Raw genomic sequence first — 13,481 nt, 5'->3', positions numbered from 1 at the left:
ATTATAAAATAATAAATTCACAAAACTGTTTTTATTATAGTGGGAATGTCAATCAAAAGGTTTGACACTAAAAAAACATTAAAAGAGGTTATTATCTAACTCTTGATTTATCAACAAAAAGAAATGCTCTAAATGCTATGATTGATTGATACAATTAGGGTTAGGATTAGTGGTAGGAGAACTATCTAGAATTTATATATATAGATTATCAAAATAATATTAGCAATAAAACTTAATTAAAACTATTAACAATATGAATTATATTTGTAATTGCATTTCAAACGATTTATTTGTAGTGTTTCGTAAATATCATGCAAAGTCCCACTACAGAAATATCACAAATTAGACAATAAGAATGCTAAGAAAAAAAATAAATATTGAATATTAAAAGGGAAAGAAATGAAGAAATAAAGATGAGAAAGAGGGTTTGGTAGAAGGGTTATACAATGACTATGATAAAGTGTTAAAATAGAATAAAGAGCATCAAAATCTATATATACTTGCAAAATCAACAATATAGACTCACTCGTCAAATACAAAGAAAAAGAAACATACAATAAAATCATAAAATTTCAGAAACATATCATTCTTCTACAACACTAATAACCCTTCCAAATAGAAATTTCACATGCCCATATATGTATGAGGAGGGATGTAAGACATATATATTATAAAATAATAAATTCACAAAACTGTTTTTATTATAGTGGGAATGTCAATCAAAAGGTTTGACACTAAAAAAACATTAAAAGAGGTTATTATCTAACTCTTGATTTATCCACAAAAAGAAATGATCTAAAGGCTATGATTGATTGATACAATTAGGGTTAGGATTAGTGGTAGGAGAACTATCTAGAATTTATATATATAGATAATGTACAGTTGTACCGTGTCATTTTGATTACGATTAAAGTTGTTTAAAATTCAAACATGATTAAGCCTTCTTATTGTTTTGATCTATATTGGCTCTGCTGTATATTGTTATATCGGTTTTGCTCTATGAGTTTTTTCAATGGAAGAAAGTCAGTTTTGCTATCGTGAGAAGAAGAGGAATAGCTTTTTGAATTCGATGGAGAAGAGGAAGATGGACGGAGAGAAGTAGAATGAGGAATAACTTTTTCAATCTGATTTTCGATTTTCAATTTGAACCATTGATTAATTTTTATTCCATGTGTCATTCATCTAACAAAGAACTGGACAAAATTGGAGGATAAAACACTGGAGCTGATCTCAACTCTAACTTAATAATAGGAACTTAACATGAGCCTATTCATTTAATTATTATTGCTATTTTCTCACCCTTGTCCGATCCGGTTTTATAGACACAAAATAAAATTTGTCAACTATAAGGGGAAAAAAAAAATTAACCATAAGAATTTTTTTAAAAAACAAAACAGTATTGGAGGAAAAAAACACAATTTTAAAAAAAAAATCAAACGGCCCATTAAGCGAAGGGATTAAATAAGTGAAAATGAAAATAATAGTAAAACTCATTCTTTCTTTCTTCTTCAATTCAAGAAACGAATGAAACAAAAAAACGCACACATTGTGGAGTGCGAGCGACACATCCATTCTTTGTTCTTCAATAATCGAATGAAACAAAAACCTCTGTGTGAGGATGTTCGGTGGTTCGCTCAATCATCTTTATTATTTGCAACATCAACAAACAACATTCAATTTTCTGCTTGAAAAAAGGTACAACTTTACCCATTTTTTTCTCATTCTTTATCATTCAAGAAAATTCAATCTTCTGCTTGAGAAAAAGAAAAGAACTTTAATTGTGCAAAATGTGTTCTGTTCTGTCCCAAAAAAACCTTAAAAGACAGTTTTTTTTTGTTTGTCACGATAAAGGAGTTTCGTTTCACTCGTGTTTGGAATTTTCATTCTAACATATTTGCCCCTTTCACTCGTGTTTGGAATTTTCATTATAACATATTTGCCCTATTTGGTTTATAATCCATACTTGTTAGGAACAATGGTGGGTTTCATGTAACCCTAAATTTTCATTTTGTGAAGGAATCTGTTTTCATTATCTGAAAAAGGGGTGGAGTATATTGCCCTAGTAACCCTAAATTTGACCGTCGGAATCGATGAATATATATACTTTGTTATTTAAATTTTGTAACAGATGGATCATAGATGCCCCAATGACCCTAGTCCCTGAATGTGAAATCTAGTTGTTGCCTATTTGAAAATCTATATATACTTTGTTATATAAATTTTGTAACAGATGGATCATCAATGACCGTAGTCCCTGAATGTGAAATCTAGTTGTTGCCTATTTGACCATTGGAATTGATGAATATATATACTTTGTTATATAAATTTTGTAACGGATGGATCATAGATGCCTTAATGACCCAGTCCCTGTATGTGAAATCTCGTTGTTGCCTTAATTGCTACTCAAGCAATTGTCACTATCGGTGTCCGCTTTTCTATTAAAAAAAATTATGAATTTATATTCATAATGCATGAATGGGTATATATTCAGCTTTGAAGACCCTTAGTCCCTAAAATTTGATTCTGCAACTACAATTAGAAGTGATTGCATTATGAACAACATTCAATCTTCTGCTTCATAAAAACAAAACAAAAGAACCTTAATTGAGCAAAGGCGTTCTTTTTGTCCCATGACCCTTTTGTTTGTTTGGCATCAATTTTTGAAAGATTAACTTTTTCGTTTGGTCAGGTAAATTTTGGAACATTCATTTCAATATATTTGTATTCATGAATCATATATGTTGAGATACCCATTTTTTTCATTTTGTCAAGAACATATTCAATCTTTTGCTTGAAAAAGAGGTACAACTTTACCCATTTTTCTGGTTCGTGATCATTGAAGAAAATTCAATCTTTTGATGAGAAAAATAAAAAGAACTTAATTGTTCAAAAAGTGTTATGATGCGAAAGCTATAGTTGTTGCCTTAATTTCTACTCAAGCAATTTTCTCTATCGGTGTACGCTTTTCTATTAAAAAAATTATGATGAATTTTGCATGAATGGGTATATAGTCTGCTTTGATGACCCTTTGTCCTTAAATTCAATTATGCAACTGCAATTAGAAGTGATTTTGCATTATGAACATAATGACCCTTGTCCCAAATGTTTCATAAGTTTTGTAAGGGATGGATGCCTCAATGACCTTTGAGAAAAATGCATTATGAATTCTTTATTCATAATGGAAAAGTTGAATGGTGGCTTTCAAAGGAACATTTTTTTAATATGAAATTTTATTCAAATCGTGGACCTCTATTGTCTTTTGATGACCCTAATTGTGAAACTGTCACTAGTGGTATGCTATACATGAGCTTGCTAACTCCAAATTCGACGATATGATGGAAATAATTTGTTCCATGATTTTTGTAAGGGATCGTCTTGGTGGCCCAAAAATGTTGGATGATGTTATATTGTGAAAGCTAGTTGTTGCATTAAATGCAATTTTAATATAAAATTTGATTCATAATATAAGGCATGAGTAATATCTATTGTGCTTTGATGACCCAAGTCCCTAGATGCAGTTTTCCAACTACAACATGAAGTGATTTTGCAAATGCATAAGGAAGTACTTCCTTGTGTTTGATTAGCCTACTGATAAAGGTTTCAAAGGAATTCTCAAGAACAAAGTACAAAGAAATCAACTCTTTGGAGTATAAACTATTTCTTATAATATCTATCTGTTATGTATGACATTATGCAGACAACCAATGAGATATAAGGATGCTTGCAATGTGATCAATGGAGGAAACCATAATGAGGTTGTATCTGATAACATTCGGTGGGTGTTGGCATAATTAAGCATCAGTCAGATAGCACTAGATTTGTGTTGATATTTAATAATGTAAGTCTTGAATTTACTAACTGAAAAAAGGTAGAACCTTACCCATTTTTATTATTCTTGATCATTCAATAAGATTCAATCTTCTGCTTAATAAATACCAAACCTTTTGTTGCTTGAGCATAGCAGTGTTCATCATGCTAATAATGTGGTTAACTCCCAATGTTCGACGGTGATTTGGAAACCAAAATCTCATGGAACTGTTCTTGGAGGGAAGGCTGATTCAGATGTGGCTTCATGCAACCTTTTGAAAATGAAAAGTCAGATCAAGAGGTATATGATTCTTATCTCAGTTTCTTATGTTTTGATTTCATGAGTGGATGTATCAATTTTCCTATTTTATATATTTTTTTCTTCATAATAATTGTTTGAGTTTCAATTTATTAGATAAATCAAACACAATTTTTTCAAGAACATTCAAAAGAAACTGATATATGCTCTCTGCTGAAAGATAAACTTTGTTTGCTATGGAAATGTTTTATTTTCATTCCACATATTTCCATTGATGCATGCTCAGATACCCATATTCTAATTCTTGATAACTCAACAACATTCAATCTTCTACTTGATTGAAACAAAATAACCTTACTAATTGGGCAAAAGGTGTTTTGTTCTAAGACCCTGTTTAGTACCAATATTTTGAAAGATGAAACTTAATGACAAACAATTTAAACAAGGCATGATATACTTTGTCTTGGTAGCCCAAAAATGTTGGATGATGCCTTAATGTGAAAGCTAGTTGTTGCCTGAAATGCAATTTTAACATAAGGCATGGATATTATCTATTATGCTTTGTGGACCCTAGTCCCTAAATGCAATTTTGCAACTACAATATGAAGTGATTTTGCAAATGTAAAAGGAAGTGCGCCCTTGTGTTTGATTAGCGTACTAATAAGGGTTTCATAGGAATTGTCTAATGAAGAAACGAATCAACTGAAGCAAAGTAGAAAGTAACCAACTCTTTGGAGTCTAAACTATTTCTTATAATATCTATCTAGTATATATGGAATTTTGCAGAGAAAGTATGCCATATAAGGATGATTGCATTGTGATCAATGAGGGAAACCATAACGAGGTTGTATTTGTTAGTCGTTTTTTCTGCAGACCTATTGTGAAATCTGATAAAATTTGGTGGATGTTGGTATAAAAATCATATATCACTAGCTATGTGTTGATAATTATAAATGTAAGTCTTGGATTTAGTAACTTAAAAAAGACAGAACCTTACCCATTTTTATCATTCCTGATCATTTAATAAGATTAAATACAAAATGTTTTATTGCTGAAAATAGTGGTATCCAGGTCCAGCATGCTAATAAGGTGGCAAGTTCCCGAAGGTTCAACGGCGAAACTGAAATCTCATGGAACTGTTAGTGGAGGACTGTAACTGAAGTTTAAAGCATGCTGGTGAAGGGATTGTTGATGGTTCAGGTATTGGTGTTGATGTGGCTTCATCCACGAATCAAAACAACTTTGAAATTGAAAAGTCAGCTCAAGAGGTATATGATTCCAGTCTCATTTTTTTTATGTTTTGATTTCATAAGTGATGGTTATATTATTGAATTTTTTCTTCATAATAATTGTTCGAGTCTCAGACTTATGGGATATTAGACAATCAAACACAATTATTGCAAGAACATTCAAAAGAAATTGATATATGTCCCAAGAACTTTCAATCTTCTGCTTATTGGAAATTTCACTCCAAAATATTTGCCCCGTTTGGTTTATAATCAACACCTATTGGGAACGATGATGGGTTGTTGCTTTTTTCATTCTTGAGTATCCAAGAACTTTCAATCTTCTGTTTCGGAAAAAAATGAACCTTCAATTTTTGTGAGATTATATGTCTTGATGCCCAAAAATATTGGATGAACTTAATGTCCATAGTCCTTGAATGTGAAAACTAGTTGTTGTCTTAATTGCCACTCAAGATGTTATCTCTGTCGATGTTCTCTTTTTTCTCAAAAATAAATTATGAATGGATATCTATTTTGATTTGATGACCCTTAGTACCTAATTTCAATTTTTCAGCTGCAATTATAAGTGCTTTTGTATTATGAACTTAATGACCCTAGTTCCTAATGTTTCAATGACCTTGGAGTAAATGCATTACAAACTCTTTACTCATAAAGGAAAAGTTGGAGGGTGGCCTTTAAAGAAGTTGGACGGTGTATGGTCTCTACTGTCTTATTATGACCCTAATTGTAGAACTGTCATTGAGATTATTAGTTTTTCTTCATTATCTATAAAGGGTGGTATGGTATACATGAGCCCACTAACTCCAAATTCAATAATAAGATGGTTATACTTTTTTCCATGTTTTTTGTAAGAGATTGTCTTGATAACCCAAAAATGTTGGATGATGCCATAATGCGAAAGCTATTTGTTACCTTAAATGCAATTTTAATATAGCTATTGTGCTTTTAAGGCATTAAGGCATAAATATTAGCTATTGTTCTTTTATGACTCTAGTCCCTAAAAGCAATTTTGCAACTACAATATAAAGTGATTTTGCCAATGCAAAATGGAGTGCATGCTTGTGTTGAATTAGCCTATTGATAAAGGTTTCAAAGGAATTCTCTAAGGAAGAAACGATTCAACTAAAGAAAAGTACAAGAAACTAACTCTTTGAAGTTTGAACTATTTCTCACAGTATTTATGTGGTATATATGGAATTAAGCTGACCACCTGTGTCATATAAGGATCCTTGCATTGCAATCAATGGAGGAAAGCATAACAAGTTTGTATGTGTCAATATTTTTTAATGCAGGTGGATGTATAAGAATCATATAGCACTAGATTTTTGTTGATAATTATAAATGCAAATCTTGGATTTAGTAACTGAATACAGGTGGCCTCTCCGGTATGCAGTCTAAAAACTTGTTGTGGTGATTGTTGATAGCTCTTTCAGACAATATTATTATGTAACAGGTATGCTCTGTACCGAGAACCTTGAAAGATATTTTCATTCATGCTTGTTGAGATACCTATTTTTTTTCATTTTAGATTTAGTCAAGAACATTCAATCTTCTACTTAAAAAAACAGAGCCTTACCCATTATTCTTATTCTTGATTATTCAAGAACATTCAATTTTCTGCTTGAGAAAAAAGCGAGCCTTCAATTTTGTTAATCATAATTTAAAAGGGTATAAAAATCCTATAAGACTGTGAATCATCGTGTGATGGAATCTATTTTAATTATCTGAAAAAGGGGTAGAGTATATTGCCCTAGTAACCCCAAATTTGACCGTTGGAATCTTTTTATAAGTTTTGTAATGGATGGATCATAGATGTCTCAATGACCATAGAGTAAAATGTTGGATGAACTTAATGACCCTAGTTCCTTAATGTGAAAGCTAGTTGCTTTAATTGCCACTCAAACAATTGTCTGTAACGGTGTCCTATTTTCTGTCAAAAAGTATACTCGTATATGAACTTTTATTCATAATACATGAATGAATATCTAATATATTGTGCTTTGATAATCCTTAGTCCCTAAATTCAGTTTTGCAACTGCAATTAGAAGTGATTTTGCATCATGATCCTAATGACCCTGTTCTCTAATGTTTCATTAGTTTTGTAAGTAATGAATGCCTCAATAAGACAATAACCTCATAGTAAAATGCATTATGATCCAAATCGTGAAACTGTCACTGAGATAAATGTTTTTAATTATCTATAAAGTGTGGTGTGGTAAACATGAGCCCACTAACTCCAAATTCAATAATAACATAATAAGATGAATATACCTCGTTCCTTTATTTTTGTACGGGATTTTCTTGATGGCCTATGGATGATGCTTTAATGTGAAAGTTAATTGATGCGAAGGATTATCAAGTGATGAGCTATTCATGTTTTTTTTATTGTGATTGGTATTGGCTTTCAGTATGATTGTTGGTTATCTTTTCTATTGTGAGAGCATTATCTTTTTTATTTCATTATGATTGTTTGTATTAGATTTATGATTTCAAACATGGTTGAATAAGAATATAACAACATATTCTTATATATAGAGGAACTTTTGTTCAACAGTGGTACACTGGTGCAGTTCTGTAATAGAAGGCTGTTTATAATCCATTTAGATTCATTATGACACCACTCTGTACCTTGAATGTGAAATCTGTTTGTTGTCTTAATTACTACTTAAGCAATTGTCTTTATCGGTGTCCTCTTTTCTATTAAAAAAATTATGAATTTTTATTCATAATAATGCATGAATGGATATATGTTCTGCTTTGATGACCCTCTTAAAAGACAATTTTTTGTTTGTCACGATAAGTGAATTTCACTCGTTTTCAGAATTTTCATTCTAACATATTTACCCCATCTGGTTTATAATCGATACATGTTAGGAACTATGGTGGGTTTCCAATTTTAAAGGGTATAAAAACCATGTAAGACTGTGAATCATTTTGTGATAGAATCTTTTTCATTATCTGAAAAATGGGTGCAGTATATTGCCCTAATAACCCTATATTTGACCATTGAAATCGATGAATATACTATATTTTATAAATTTTGTAACGGATGAATATAGATGTCTCAATGACCAGAGTAAAATGTTGGATAAACTTAATGACTCTAGTCCCTAAATGTGAAAGCTAGTTGTTCCCTTAATTGCTACTAAAGGCAAGCAATTGTCTCTATCAGTTTCTGCTTTTCTATTAAAAAAAGTATGAATTTTTATTCATAATATCAACAATACCCATGATTTTTTAGTAGCAACAAAAATCTTTTATTAATAAACCCATCATAACATAAGACTTTTTTTTTTTTTACATAAGTTAGACACAGGCAAGCGCGGAACGCACTTGATTTAGGAACTTTCAATTAATTTCCCCTTCATAGTTCTTAAATTGAGTTGATGAAACAAAGGGCTTTGAGAGCAGGAATTGGAGAAGCTGTAACAGTGAGAGAGGAGGAAGAAACGTGTTACAACCATTTTTCAATCTTTGATCTGAGCCATTAGATTCCTTTTTTTCACATGTTAGCCATCTATAAAATAAACTTGACAAAATAGAAGATAACAAAATGGAGGGAATGGATTGTCTCCCGTGGAGACAAAACTGGAGAGATTAATGTGACTTAATCTCAACCCTATATTTCTTTTTAATGACAAATCAATGGATAGAAATAAAACAATTAAAATAAAGTCTGTTTTGGCTATTTCCTTGTCTTTTCACTAAGTTGAGACTCCTTCATCTTCTTCAATAACAACAATCAACCCAGTGAACATCATCTTCCTCACCTTCTGCCTATTAACATCGAGATTAAAGGTTGGTTGACGTTGCAGTCGGCTCAGTTGATCCTCATCATCATCCAAGGTTGCCCCACTGCTCCACCGTTTGAATTCCCCCACCGGCGATAATGTTCCATTTGCGGCGCTGCACTGCACCACCGCGTGACTTCCCCACCCGTCACAATGTTCCCCACATGCAGAGGTTGTCGCTGCTTCAACCACAATTTAACCCACACCGACCGCCACGAATCGCGTTCTTCCACTGACTGTCTAACGGTCTAACAAGGGTTGCCACTACCACGATATCATAAGAAAAGAGTTTGTGAATTTTTGGAGTTGCAGAGATTGAAATGGGTTGAAATGGGTTTGTGAGAAAAAAAATAGACAACTCTCAAAACGACATTTATTTTCAGCGTTTTCACTCTTATCCATTGATCTGTCCACAAACAGAATGAAGGGTGGAGATTAAGTCACATTATTCTCTCCAGTTTTATATCCACGGGAGACAATCTATTCCCCAAAATGGAGGGGATTTGGACCCCACTTTATAATAATGAGACAAACTATCATTCATTACTCTTTAACATGTCTTCTATATGCACAGGTTAACTACGCCCAATCCTTTAATACTAGTAATTGCATTCTTTCCATCACATAGTTGGCACACACGTACCAGTTGATGGATTGAGATCAAACGCTTCACTCTAAGATGCATTTGAAAATCTAGAGCTAGCTTAATCAGTCAAATTAATATCTGCATGAATGCATAACCGAACGATCAATGTGTTGGCACTGTTTAGCTAGCTAATTACCTGGTCCACCGATCAATACAGGCTTAATCTGAATGTAAAGGCTTACACTTATTACTCTTCTCATTATTCACCTGACTTCAATCTCTTTCTTAACTTTAATAATATATTAAAGACCAGTTCAGCTTTTCGGTTCTTGACAAAGGGTTGAAAATTTTTCTGTATCAATATCATCATCGTAATTCAAAAAGAAAGATATATATTTCGACAACCAAATAAATAATCTAACCAATGTGCGGATCAAAAATCAAATTTTACCGGAGTTCCACTTTACCTATTGGCTAAAAATTTCATTCTTAAGATGAATAAGTGGAATGACCAGAATTCGAACCCGGCCCCTACATATATAATGCAATGTCCTTGTCAACTGAGTTAAGCTCAGGCGACATTACTAGTACACTTATTTTTTACCAAAACATTATGTTATACTTTTCATTTATGATAATGATAATTAGATACACATAGATAATTAATAATGGTAATTTAATAAAAATATTGTCTTTTGACTACATTATTTTATTGTATTATTTATTTATTTATTTTGCCTAAATTGAATATCTACTGCAGCCAACTACAAAAACAAATTCTTCAAAGTTTGTGGGACTTGAATGAGTGGTAATTCCTTGAGATTTGTAGAAAATAAATGGACGGTATCGCTAAGAGTTTTAATACTCTTTATAAATAAGTTAAAAATCGAACTCAGAATCTTAATAAGAAAGAAGAAATTTGTATCATCTCAAATGTTCTTGAATTATGTTATGGGTCATGCTAAACGGTGTCTCCGGGGTACTAGTTAAGCATACTAAAAAAGGAAACAAATGATAAAGTTAATGATGAGAGATAATAACTTTTCACATCATTAAAACATTGAATACACAATTTACGAGATAAAACTTCTATATTTGTATCCTTAACTAGTGCCTGGGGGCACTGTTTAGCATTTTCCTTATGTTATTGTATTCTTTAATTTAGATGAGGAAATTCACGTGTGTTTCCCTTTCCAATCATGCCAATGTCTCTTTCTTTATGAATTTATTGCTCATCCATTCCTTTATATTTTATGCCGACCCTTTTTTTGGCAGCACCTTTACTACCTCTTTTGTGGTTTGTATCTTATCAATTCTAGGCCTACATATATGTGAAATGCAACTCACAATTAACAAAAATAAATGTCAAACTTTTTTTTTTTTCTTTGAAAATAAATTAAAAGAATTGTCGACAAGCATAATTCAGTTGATAATAATAATTAGACTGAAGTTTGGATTTAGAAGCGTAAAATATTAACAACTAGACTACTTAACCAAATAAATAAATCAAAAAGAAATCCTAAAATTTTGTATTTCTTTAATTTTTGATTTCATAAGGGCATCTCCAATGCAAGTATCTTATTGAGTTCTTAAGGCTAAGCAACCATGTCTTATTTTTTTTTACCATTGGAGTTGGATGACATGACATTGGAAGTTGCTTAGAAATAGGGGATGGAACTTCATATTGCAACTCTTAACTTGGGTGGCTTAACAATAAAAATCATTATTTTAATAGGTATTAGTGGGTCCCATAGTTATTATTTTTATTGAAAAATTGGAGGATTGGAATTTATGTGTCAAACCAAAAACATTGTTTTACTTTTTAAAAACAATTTAAAGCTTTCCAACGAAAATTAATTTATATAATTTATTGTTATGTATTTTATTTTATTATGTATTTCTTATTGTTGCGTATTTTTCGTCACTTGCTAGTTATTGTCGCTATGTATTTCTCATCGTTTAAAATAAATTTATTATATTTTTATGTATTTATTATATATTTTTAATGTTTTTTAAACATTTATTGGATTTAACCATATATATTAATAAAATAATTGATATAAAAAATTTAAATCAAAATTAAATGAAAATAAAAAATATATATAAATTGGTGGGGTCAAATATGAGTTGCTTATTTTAATGTCATTGGAGTAAAATTGGTGAAAGTTGCTTATCAAATTCTTAAATCCTACATGGCAATTTGGGTCCACAAAAAGTAACTTAAGCCACCCATCTAAGTTCCCCCTTAGAGATGCCCTAATAAAACTATCTTTATTAATTCTTACACTAACCGTGACACATTGATGTGGATAGTAGTTTGAGAAAATAGAATAGTTATATGTAATGACACATGTCATGTCGAAGATCAAATATGCTTTCAATCAAAAGTGTTTATTAGCGCTCCTAATCAGAACACCCAATCTCCTATGTGCTTAAACTGATTCATGTGTTGGTCTGTATGTAATCCTTCCGTAGGTTTGCTGCCCACGATGTTGTGTGAAGTCTACTAAATCTTCCTCTGTCTCAAATTGCTTGTCGTTTTAGAAAGAAAAAAATTGTTTCAAATTACTTGTCGTTTTGATAATTTAAGGTTATATTTTGTCTATTATACCCTAATGTAAATTTCAAATATTTAGGAGTAGTTGTTGAAACCGTAGAAAATTTAATATATATTTGAAAAACTAAAGTTTTTTTTTTTTAAATTTTTTTTTGGTACATAACATATTAATTTTTTTTTTTGTACATGATATATTAAATTTATTGGAAAGAGAAAGTGTATGCAAAAAAATAAAATTATTGGTGAATTAAAATAAGGGTATAATAGGAAGATAATTTGGAAAAATACACTTTCTTAATTTCTTATTTTTATTTTCCTAAAAAAACAAGTAATTTGAAACGGGGGAGTATCATTTAGAGAAAGGAAATGTCGTAACAAGGTTTATGAATCAACGCATGATCTTCATTAACTGAGGACAACAAAACTAATTCATAAAGTAAGAAAACCTCCGGCTAGAAGCTCCAACAGAATAAATTAGAAGAGTTTTCATGAACATGATTCAGTTAGCTGGTAAGAATATTTAGGCCTAAGTTTGAATTCAAAATTCTCTATTTATTCAATTTAAAGGATAAATTTTAGCAACTAAAATACTTAACAAATAAATAAACAAACATCCTAAAATTGAGTATTTCTTTTGTGCTTTCATGAACATGAAGCATAATTGAAATTCCTGGCACACAATAAACAGGTGTTGAGCAAAATGTGTCAACACTCGTCTGTCACGCAGTAGACAGATGTGGAGCAAAGTGTGTCAACACTTGTCTGCACACAGAACACAAATAACAAAGATAGTAAATTAAATAACACAAGAGAATTGTTAACCCAGTTCAGTGCAACTTCACCTACTCTAGGGGATGCCAATCCAGGAATGAATCCACTATAATAGTTCTAGTTCAAAGCCCTCAGCAAACACCTCGGTTTACGACTTATCACTTAGACACTACACGTGCTAATCCTACCTAGGAACTCCTAGATATGAGACCCGGTTTCAATTCCCTCTAACAACACAGATAGCGTTGTTATTAATACAATAAGGACCAATGATGGAGACACCCTCCTATGAAACTAGAAGTCACTCTTGCTTAAAAACTTACGAGCAGATCAAACACAACTTAAGAACTAACTCCGTACTTTAAAGCTTAGGAGAAGTTCACAATTACAACTCAATAAAACTTAGTCCTAAGCTTGCATCAATAAGATACAAGAAAGACTCACAATTAACAATTAATACTCT

The 13,481-nt window shown here is 31.4% G+C and overlaps 1 long non-coding RNA gene across 3 annotated transcripts; it reads left to right on the top strand.

Moving 5' to 3' along the window:
• The first annotated feature begins 1,492 nt into the window (after positions 1 to 1,492).
• LOC123905311 lies at positions 1,493 to 8,530 on the top strand. 3 transcript variants are annotated; one of them, XR_006808362.1, is made up of 4 exons: positions 1,493 to 1,695; positions 3,698 to 3,838; positions 3,965 to 4,108; positions 5,138 to 8,530. It is a non-coding gene; the product is annotated as an uncharacterized LOC123905311 (long non-coding RNA). The 3 variants fall into 3 exon arrangements; XR_006808361.1 differs by having other exon boundaries at positions 1,521 to 1,695; positions 5,128 to 8,530; XR_006808360.1 differs by having other exon boundaries at positions 1,521 to 1,695; positions 3,962 to 4,108; positions 5,138 to 7,952.
• Positions 8,531 to 13,481: the final 4,951 nt, after the last annotated feature.

Source organism: Trifolium pratense, linkage group LG2 (genome assembly GCF_020283565.1).
Source record: "Trifolium pratense cultivar HEN17-A07 linkage group LG2, ARS_RC_1.1, whole genome shotgun sequence".
Taxonomy (NCBI): domain Eukaryota; kingdom Viridiplantae; phylum Streptophyta; class Magnoliopsida; order Fabales; family Fabaceae; genus Trifolium; species Trifolium pratense.
Note: the sequence above shows the minus strand (reverse complement) of the source record. Positions and strands in the feature narration are given on the sequence as shown.